The sequence below is a fragment of the Bos javanicus genome, chromosome 9 (assembly GCF_032452875.1).
Source record: "Bos javanicus breed banteng chromosome 9, ARS-OSU_banteng_1.0, whole genome shotgun sequence".
NCBI lineage: Eukaryota > Metazoa > Chordata > Mammalia > Artiodactyla > Bovidae > Bos > Bos javanicus.
Genome location: NC_083876.1, coordinates 36609984 through 36621689, shown reverse-complemented (window position 1 = coordinate 36621689; position 11706 = coordinate 36609984).

The window sequence follows — 11706 nt, the reverse complement described above, 5'->3', positions numbered from 1 at the left end:
AGAAGGAAAGAGGAAAAAAAAAAAACACCGATACCCAGATTTTTAAAAAGATCATAGTCTTAGGAGTTCATTTAAACCATAGGAACTTTTCACTTATCTCATGTTAGCTGTACCAGTCAGTGATTAAGTAGAACTACAAGTTGTATAGGCTTTATTGTTTATTGCTGGTTTATGACCTTAATAAAGTGTAATTATGTATTACCAGCAGGGTGTTTTTAACTGTGACTATTGTATAAAAACAAATCTTGATATCCAGAAGCACATGAAGTTTGCAACTTTCCACCCTGCCCATTTTTGTAAAACTGCAGTCATCTTGGACCTTTTAAACACAAATTTTAAACTCAACCAAGCTGTGATAAGTGGAATGGTTACTGTTTATACTGTGGTATGTTTTTGATTACAGCAGACAATGCTTTCTTTTCCAGTCGTCTTTGAGAATAAGGAAAAAATCTTCAGATGCAATGGTTTTGTGTAGCATCTTGTCTATCATGTTTTGTAAATACTGGAGAAGCTTTGACCAATTTGACTTAGAGATGGAATGTAACTTTGCTTACAAAAATTGCTATTAAACTCCTGCTTAAGGTGTTCTAATTTTCTGTGAGCACACTAAAAGCGAAAAATAAATGTGAATAAAATGTACAAATTTGTTGTGTTTCTTTATGTTCTGATAAAATACTGAAACTTTGAGGTCCTGGTTTCATTTTGAAAAAGATCTTGCATGCCATCAAGAGTAAATTTTTCTTGTGGTTTTTAATCTGAAGTTTTTCAAACTCGTAAATTTATAATCAGTAGTATCAGATTACGTACAGGAATATCTTACAACATTCCATGTCAAATCTGTTAACATTTATCTGCATTTAGTTTTCTTTAAAAATTGGTTATTTTTATTGTAGTTATATATAGCATGTCAGGATGAATCATTTAATACAAAAGTGGTATGAACTGAAGACTATTTAAATGTCTTATGTGAAAATGTCATAAAATTACATTTTTTTTTGTCATGCGGATCCCAAAACAAATTTATACTGAGAATATATTCAATTCAAACTGGAGGTGGGTCATGAAAAGTGACCGAAAGTGTTTTAAAAACTGATGGTGTATTACCTGCCATTGTAATTGCTTAGTGCTTGGCTAATTTCCAAGTTATAGCTTAGAGTATGCATTATACTTTAGGAGAACAAGCTTAATGTAAAGAAGTAATGGTGATGAATGGACGATACTGTTGGTTTATGGGCCTTTGTACTTGCTTCAGTTCAATAGTTGCAAGCATTTTTTTTTTTTTTAATGAAAATAGTGTGTTAGTATCTTGTTATTCAAAGGAAAAGATAGAGAATAAAATTTCTTTGTATAGAAATAATTTACTAGTTAACTTTCTTTGCTCTTTACCACCCCATAACTGGATTTATTTTCTTCACTGAACCTTAAAAAACTGAATTTTAAGATAAATATGGCTATCAAATATTACTTCACTAAATGCAAAGAAAAGCATTTATGCATACCTGCTTTGCTGTTTTTGAGCAGTGTGCCTTGTAGGGTGAACCACGTTGGTAATAACTGAATGCCAGATCTTAAACTCATTAGAAAAATAACAAATTAGTTTCTGACATGTGCTTTTAATTGGAATAATGGATTATAAATAATAGTTCATGACCTCTTTACCAACACCCTCCCCACTAATAAAATCAAATAACACTTGGAAGAGTGTGTACTTTTAGTTGGGGTTCCTTGATCTTGGAGGACATTTAAAAGTTAAAAGTCAAATACGGTAACCAAAGGACTGCTTTATGGGGTCTTCTACCTTACCAACTTTTCCTCAAATACCTACTTGGACAAGTACAGCACTTGGTATGTGGTAGGACTCAGAAAAAAAAATGGATTTTAAAAAGTAACCCTGAGTAGTCAAAAATACTATGTAGCCAACTATATTGCTAGGTCTGGTTTTTTTTTTAACAGCTGGAGTTTATTAAGATGCTTACTTTGATTTTAATCATTGCCTAAAACACTTTGGGTGGTATCGATGAAGTGGTGGATTTTCCACCAAATGATTAAGTGAAATTTGACATATATCTTTTCATCCAAAGTTTTGTACATCACATTGTTTTCTAATGGAGAAATGTTAATATGGCTTTTTGTATTACTAAAATAGCTTTGAGATTAAGGAAAAATAAATAACTTCTTGTACAGTTCAGTATTGTCTATTAAATCTGTATTGGCAGTGTGTATAATGGCATTTGCTATGGTTATAAAATAATTCCTCTGGATTATAATAATTATTTGATCCAATTCCTATTGCTTGTAAAATAAAGTTTTAACAGTTGATATAATCAAGCTTGCTAAAATAGGATTTTTTACAGATTTAACTATAAAATGCAAGTTTTAGAGAAAAATTTTACATCTTCAGTGTTGATGGTAAGTATAACTTATTCAGTTTAAGGAATTTAGAAGGTATGCTTGACATCATACGTAGGATATAAAATTAAATCCATTGAAAGTGAGTTACAATGCTCACAAGTCAAAAACTTTAATGATAGAACTTAATGTATTTGAGAAACAATGTAATTTATTTACATTTCCCCCTCATGGATATAAACAATAAACTTTTGCAATTAAGGTTAAGGATTTGGAGGAAGGGTTCCTTTTTGCTTTTCTATATATCAGGTAGATCCAACTGGGAGGGGCATGTAGTTGAACATAGCCCAATTAGCTTTGAAAATTAAAAAATTGGTTAAGTAACAGGGCTATTAGCTTTTATCTTTCCTTTAATTATTCACTGTGCAAACTGAGCATTTTTCCCCCTGTCCACTTTCCAGCTATATGAAAGAGCTTAAACCATGGTATAGCAAACAGAAATTTTAAAATGCTTTCAGTCTGTAAATGTGCCGGTCCCTGTTGGGGATTCAAGTTCTAGCACTCCTTTAAATTACACCCAACAATGCTATTTTAAAAATGGAAAATAAATACTTCTAAAAGGTGTGAATGCTAACCATATTTTATGTTCCTAAAAAAGTGATAAATTCTTGATCTTCAAATACTATCTGTGGTTTTTCCTCTCAACTCATCAACATTTTTAAAAACAAACCAAAACACATATCCCACCATAGGATCTAGCAGCTGCGTGTACATAAAATAATCACTTTAAAATTTTTAGAAACCCTAATAATCTCAGTTCTAGTGTTTTGGTGAAATTAGAACATAAGACTTCTTAGTACTACTAGTAAGTGAGAAGTGAGAGTATATTTGTCAACTACTCTTATTCTCTCAGGGGAAAGATGAAAGGCAATAGGATTACTCATCACTTGGAATTTCAATAAATATAACATTTCAGTTGAATTTGTTAGCATTACAGATTGTCTTCCCAACAAATGGCAAGTGTCTCTTAGGTTTGAAATATGTGTTATGGACTGGATAAAGTGCTAGAATTCTGTCCCTGGGTAGATTAGTGGGGATGCAGAAAGAGAAGGGATTTGTGATGAATTATAAATTGGAAGTCTAAGAAAGACTCAAAGCAAGTCTTAATTCAGATGATACATACCTGCATTTGGGAAAGCACCAACCAATAAAATATAATTCTAGCCACAATGTCATTTTAAACTTTTTTAGTAACCATAATTTTAAATAAGAAACATTAACTTATTTTAATAATTACATATCCAAAATATTTGCACTTGTAATCAATAAAAAAATTACTTAGTTGACTTGTTTTTTCCTTAATAACCCTTTGAAATTCAGTGATTTAGACTGACATCTCAGTTTGGACCATTCATTCCAAGTGTACATAAAAATCACTTTATGGCCACATGTGGCTGCCATATTGGAGGGCTCATGTCTAGAGAATTAGGGTATGAGAGTCAATGATTAGAAATGTTTGGCTACAGACTATTTGCAAAGTGTAGCTTTGTAATTAATTGCATGAGCTTCAAGGGCTTAGCTTTTACATCAACACTGAAGTTTTTTCTAGATTTCAAACCATTTTAAGCAGTTAACATGGCTTCCCAGGTGGTATTCATGGTAAAGAACCTGCCTGCCAATGCAGGAGACATAAGAGATGTGGGTTTGATCCCTGGGTCAGGAAGATCCCCTGGAGGAGGAAATGGCAACCCACTCTGGTACACTTGCCTGGAGAATCCTACGGACAGAGGAGCCTGGCAGGCTGCAGTCCATAGGATTGCAGAGCCAGACACAACTGAAGTGACTTAGCTCACATGCACATGGCATTGATATTACAAATGAACATGGTGAGATTTTGAAAGGCCTTGTTATCAGCTGAATCATCCCTGCAAAATTCATGTTGAATATGACTTAGAATGTGACTTATTAGAGACAGAATCTTAAAGAGGTGATTAAGTTCAAATAAGGGTGTCAGGGTCATCCCTAATTTAATGTGACTGATGTCTTTATAAGAAGAAAAAAAATTGGACATGCAGAGAGATACCCAGAACACATGTGTTTAGAGAAAAAGAGCATGTGAGGACACAGGAAAAAAGTGGCCATTTGCAAAACAAGGAGATTTGCAGATCTCCTTCAGAAGACTCCAGACCTGTCAGCACCTTGATTTTGGACTTCTAGTCTCCAGAACTTGAGAAAATAAATGTCTACTGTTAAAGCCAACCCAGTCTACTATTTGTTATTGCAGCCCTAGCAAACTCCAGGGTAAGAATGGAAAGGCTGTCTGTCCTTAGGTCAGGATGTAAAGAATTCTACATGATTACTTTTTCTCTTCCTTCAAAGAAAGAGAGACTGGTTTCTAGCTTGAGGTTTTTATTATTAATATTACCCTAGAAAAAAGAAATGATAGTTTAAAAATTAGAAAAATAGATATCTCTATCTTAAATCTTTATTAATGAGTTGATAGGAAGTATCTCTTTTGACATTCTGGAGTGCGAAGTCAAGTGGGCCTTAAGAAGTACTGCTGTTAATAAAGCTAGTAGATGTGATGAAATTCCAGCAGAACTATTCAAATTCCTAAAGGATGATGCCATCAAGGTTTTACGTTCATTATGTCAGCAAATCTGGAAGACCCAGCAGTGGTCACAGGACTGGAAAAGGCCGACCTTCACCCCAATTCCCAAGAAGGGTAGTACCAAAGAATGTGCTAGCCATCGGACAATTGCACACATCTCCATGCTAGAAAAGTCATGCTTAAAATTTTCCATGCTAGGCTTCAGCATGACATGAATCAAGATGTCCAACCTGGGTTTAGAAAAGGAAGAGGAACTAGAGATCAAATTGCCAACATTCGCTGGATTATAGAGAAAGCAAGGGAATTTCTGAAAAACATCTATCTTTGTTTTATCGACTACGCTAAAGCCTTTGACTACGTGCATCATGACTCTTAGAGTGATGGGAATACCAGACCATCTTACCTGTCTCCTGAGAAACCTGTATGCAGGTCAAGGAACAACAGTTAGAACCCCGTATGGAACAACTGATTGGTTCAAGATCGAGAAAGGAGTATGACAGGGCTGTCTGCTGTCACCCTGTTTGTTTAACCTATATGCTGAGCACATCACGAGACATACCAGGCTGGACAAGTTTCAAGCTGGAATCAAGATAGGCGGGAAAAACATCAACAACCTTAGATATGCAGATGATCCCACTCTAATGGCAGAAAGCAAAGAAGTACTAAATAGCCTCTTGATGAGGGTGAAGGAGGAGAGTGAAAGAGCCAGCTTAAAACTAAATATTAAAAAAAACTAAGATCATGACATCCGGCCCCATTACTGCATGGCAAATAGAAGGGGAAAAGGTGGAAGCAGTGACAGATTTCCTCTTCTTGGGCTCCAAAATCACTGTGGATGGTGACTGCAGCCATGAAATCAGAAGATGATTGCCTCTTGGCAGGAAAGTGATGACAAATCTAGGCAGTGTGTTGAAAAACAGAGATGTTACTTTGCCGACAAAGGTCTGTATATTCAAGGCTATGGTCTTCCCAGCTGCCACGTACAGTTTTGAGAGCTGGACCATAAAGAAGGCAGAATGCCAAAGAATTGATGCCATCAAACCGTGGTGCTGGAAAGGACTCCTGAGTGTCCCTTGGACAGCAAGATCAAACCAGTCAATCTTAAGGGATATGAATCCTGAGTTCACTGGAAGGACTGATGCTGAAGTTGAAGCTCCAGTATTTTGGTCACCTGATGTGAACGGACGACTCATTGGAAAAGTCCTTGATTACGGGAAAGATTGAGGGCAGAAGGATAAGAGGGCGTCAGAGGATGTGCTGGCTGGACGGCATCACCAATGCAATGAACATGAACTTGGGCAAACTCTGGGAGATGGCAAGGGACAGGGAGGCCTGGCGTGCTGCAGTTCATGGGGTCGCAAAGAGTCAGACACTAATCGACTGAACAACAACAGGAACAATCTCTAAAACACAAATAGTTAAAAAAAAAGAAAAAGACATTGTCTAGGGACTTCCCTGGTGGTTCAGTTGTTGGGAATCATGCCAATGCAGGGGACATGGATTCAATCTCCAGTCTAGAAATATTCCACATGCCAGAACTAAGCCCATGGGCTACTGATACTGAACCCATGCTTTACAGCCTGTGAGCCATAACTACTGAGCCTGTGTTCTGCAACAAGAGAAGCCAACACAAGGAGAACCCTGTGCACAGCAGCAAGAGAACAGCACCCACTCGCCACAACTATAGGGAAAGCCTGTACACAGCAGCAAAGACCCCGTGCAGCCATAAATAAATAACTACAATTTTAAAATATTGTCACCCATAAATAAATAAAATTAAAAATATTGTCAGCCATAATAAAAAAATGTCTAAAAATACTATGTAATGTTATGTCTGAATTTATCCATCACTGTTTATTTTCCTTGCAATTTATTTGTGCAAGAAACTGAGTTGTTTGTCCTATAATTTCCACAGTGTGAATTTTGCCAACCCTACTTCTTGTTGTCATTTAACATATTCCTTCATCTTTTCTGTATTTTCTGTATTTCTTGTATTTTCTATAAATTGATCAATAGATCAAGAGGCTTGATCAGATTCAGGTTCAAAGGACTACGTCATAGGCAATGGTGTGTATGTCTATCAGAAGGCAACCTGACTTTTTGTGATTTTTGAAGTAATTTATCTTTGCTTAAATCCATTAACTAATTTAGAGTGATAAAATGGCATTATTCTTATTGAGTTTCCTTTTTATATGATTTGAGCAGCTAATTATATAAAAAGAAACTTTCCTTCGTCAACCATTTGGTTGTCCTGAGGCACATTTGTTTATGGAAAGGCAGAATAAGTGTTTGATTTCTTCCCTCTAATTACTGATTTTCAGAATAAAGCTTTGGTTCCCTAATATCCTCCAAAGATGACCAATGATAGTATTTTTTGTTTAGTATCATTATACATTCATAGAATTAAACTTATTTGATATAAACAATGTAAATGATGCTCCAATGGACTCATGGTAGATTATCTTTTAAAGTTATAGAACCAATAAATGAAATCAGTTTAAATTTTATTAAGATACTGGGGAATGTGCTTAAAAAATAAACATAACTCGATATTTACTTTACTCAAACTAAATGAATTTACATATTTAAGTGTTGGAACATCCCTTACTAAATTTTAGTTGAGGTGTCATGTCAAGAAGGCTTCTGTTTATACAATTTCAAAGAAACGGGAGACAGTGCAGTCTTTTTTTCTTTTACCCAATAATTACTGCTGAGTAATCAGTTTAAATGTCGTCAAAATCTATCAACTTAACACCTTACTCCACGTAGTAAGAACAATGTCTGGCATGAGGAGACTCAGCAGTCACTAGTGATAGAGACATACATGTTAGCACTCGATGAAGTGGTACACTAAATAGAACATATTGCCCAGTAGGCATCACTAATTTCCCTGGCAAAATACTAGAACTTCTGTGATGGAGTATGGGTCAATGATATTGCAATTTTTAAAGAAAAACTATACTCACTGTAGAGCCCAGAGGCTCTTATGGCAAGATTAATTGGTTGCTTTTATAAAGAAGTTTGAGAAAGTTGAATTTAAGTGACCATAAAGTAATATTCTCTTTTAAACAAACTACAGCCTAGAGCTACTTATTTTAGTGCTTTTTAGAAATTGGCAAGCACTGGACGAGGCAATAGATAATTTAAAATATATAACATTTTTATAGATTAGAGAACACAGTGAAACGATAAAGAAAAAAAGCATATGGACTTGGTCAGGTCATGTTATAAAATATTGATTTTTAACTAGAAAAATTAATTATCTTAACAATGTTATTTTCCTTCCATCTCTGGGACACTATATAGTTCTAGTATTGAAATACACTAGTACAAATAAATGTCTGATTTTCTTTTTATCGTATATGTCTCAATATTTTAAAAATGTAAACTATTGGTAGATATTTTGGAATGAGAATAAAAAATTTTTAATTAGAATTTTAAAAACTATATTGGTACATACCTTCTAAATTTAAAATTCCATTTGATCCAAAAATGAAATGTATGAGCACTCCAATGATGTATTTATTTAAAACAAACACGGAACTTCTCTGGTGGTCCAGTGGTTAAGGCTCAGCACTTCTTGTACAGGGGGTGTGAGTTTGAGCCCTGATTGGGGAACTTAAGATCCCACATACTGTACCATGTGGCCAAAAAAAAAGACATTAAAATAAACAAAAAATATACTAGCATTTGTTTTATTTTCAAGACTATAGTGAAAGTTGTTATTCATCTCTCTTGAGAAAATCTACATTTTTCAACATTCTTATATAGAACATAATGATTCTTCATGCTTATTAATGTTTAGTGGGCAAAGAACCAGTACAATTAATTTAAAAAATACAGTCACAGTAATAGAAAGTGAATAGTTCCTATGAAACATTTCTGCCATAAGTTAAAACACAGAATGAACATATGTAATGAGAAAATGAAGAGTTTTGATACTTTTCTGTTTAGATCAAGAAGACTCATTAAAACTAGCTGTTTGTAAAGCATGTGCTCTGTTACTTAGTCATGTCCAACTCTTTGCGGCCCCACAGACTGTAGCCCACCAGGGTCCTCTGTCCAGGCAAGAATATTGGAGTGGGTTGCCACATTCTACTCCAAAAAGCATGCTTCCTCATAAAGCATGCTTCCTCCCTAATTTCTTATTGACCTGTATACCAATTTTGTTATCAAAACTATATTTACAAGTTATATATATATAATTAATACAGAAATTTATGTATGTATACTAAATTAATATAGCAAGCATACAAATATTTTATAAATCTCTCTCTCTCTATATATATATATATAAAATCAGGCATAAATCTGAATGTGCTCACTACTATTAATATTAAAAATTTTTTTTTAAATTTCCCCTCTAGTTTTAATTTTTCACCTCTTTCATTTGCTACCTGAAGTCTTTGGAATATACTATCATATCTTCTGAATCCTTAAAATTATAGAGTAGAAAACAATGATGGAATGAGGTTTAAGATTTGGTTAAAGGAAGTTTTTTTTGGATCAGAAATTGATTTCTCTGAAAATTCTTTGTATGAGAATCTTTAATTTGGTTTCAACCACTGATTAGTCTTTTATAACAGGCAGGTATAATAACCATCATACAAATGTGGCCCACAATAAAGAAGAAATGGGCAGAATAAAGATTACTGACTTTTCTTACTTTTGTGTTCTTTAGGTCCTATTCTTCGTGGTCAATGTGGTCAAATTGTGTTATTTTATTTAGAAAATAAAGTTAATTTATTGATATTTTATATTAATTTGTTTAGTAAATAATGTTATTGTGTAAAAAAGTCTAAGAATGAAGCAGTATTAGGCACTTAGGTGCTGAAGTCACATGAAAACTTTTTACAGTATCAGGTATATTATTTTTCTGAGCCTCACTGTTTGTTCTTGTGTGTAAAATTGAGAATAAAAAGAATGTCAGTTAGTAGGAAGGAATGCATCAACTCTAATGTCTGGCATTTAGGAGGCATTCATCAGTGTTCACTGTTATTATATATCTGAATTTTTGGTTTAATATTGAATACCTCAGATGCACTCTGCTGGTGCACTGCAACTCTTTGCAACATGTTTTAGGATGTCCAAGATAAAGATATTAAAACAAAAGGAGAGTTTTCTACTTAAGTATTTATCTCATACTTCATTTCTTATTTTAGTAAACATTTGTTAAACACCTACTGTGGTCTAGTGAAAGGACTGGGATCTGGGAACATATGAGTGAATATACCGCATGCTTCAAATCTGTTCTGGTGGGAAAGTCACTCATCTTAAAAACAATACCAACACTACTACTACCAATCCATAATATGATTTCTCCTAAGTCAAACATTCAATGACCTTATAGTCTTAATCACATAGACATTAAAACAAATTGAATATTATTTAAAAAACTATTTGATATATCTTTTAAGTTTATATGTTGTCTATGTTTATATTTTTAATTTTACTAAATAAAAGCATTTGTCACTCACTTGTGTCTGACTCTTTGTGACCCCATGAACTATAGCCCACCAGACTCCTCTGTATGGGGAATTCTCCAGACAAGAATGTTGGAGTGGGTTGCCATTTCCTTCTCCAGGGGATCTTCCCGACCCAGTGATTGAAGCCAGGTCTCCCGCGCTGCAGGCAGACTCTACCAACTGAGTCACCAGGGAAACCTCAAACATAAAATATAGAAGATGCATGTTCATTTATCTATTATCAGATCATAAACCACCTGAAAACTCAGTGGTATATAGCAACAATAATCTAAATTTTTTCTTTTCCAATAGCTTTTTTGCTATATAATGGATAAATAATAAACCATCTATTTTTAAAGAGCAAAATTTTATATACACAAATATATACACACCTGTGAAACTCTTACTATGTCCATGATGCCTATGATTCTGTGGGTCAGGGATTAGAGCCAGCACAGCAGGGACAGCTTGAGAGTCTGATACATGACGTTTGTGGCCACAGCTGGGGTTGCTTGAATAGCTGGGAGCTGCTGGGATGGCTAGACTGAGGCCATATGTCTGGGATCTTCATTTTTTTCTTGGCATGTTTGCTGGGATTAGGAGGCCTAACATGGCTCCTTGACTACTGGTCTTGGTGCCCAGGTTGGGATGGCTGGGCCAGCAAAGACTTAGCATGTAGTCTTCACCCATGGCTGTGTCAGTATAGTCAGGCTTCACGCACAGCAGCTAACTCCTCCCTGAGGTGAAGATTCAAGATACCCTCCAAGAGACAGGGTGTAAAAGCGGCCAGTCTTTTACAGCCTTGTCTCAGAAACTGGCACAACTCATTTCTGCTATTCTGTTTCGGTTAAAAGAGTCACAGAGTGTATCCCGACTCTAGGAAAGAAGGACATGGACACAACTTCTTAGTGGGAGGAGTGTCAAAGCAATTTTAGCCATCTTAAAGCACTAAATACCTGTTACAGATGCGATATTCCTGAGTAAAAGATGACTCCAAACTGAGGTCATGAACAATTTCTTGTGGATGGTAAGAGCAGTGGTAGGGGAAGAAGGTGGAAGTAATGTCAGAATTTCCATCAACTCCTCAGTTTTCACTGCTCTTTATTAAGCAGTGTCCTTCAAAGAACCTGGAGTTATGCCTTGATATATTATAAATGGATATAAACACAAAAGTCATATAGTAAGCACCATTACTGTATATTATAGAAAATTATACCATTTAATGATATATTTTAGCCACATTAATTAATGATATAATTAGCCACATTTAATTAGTTATAA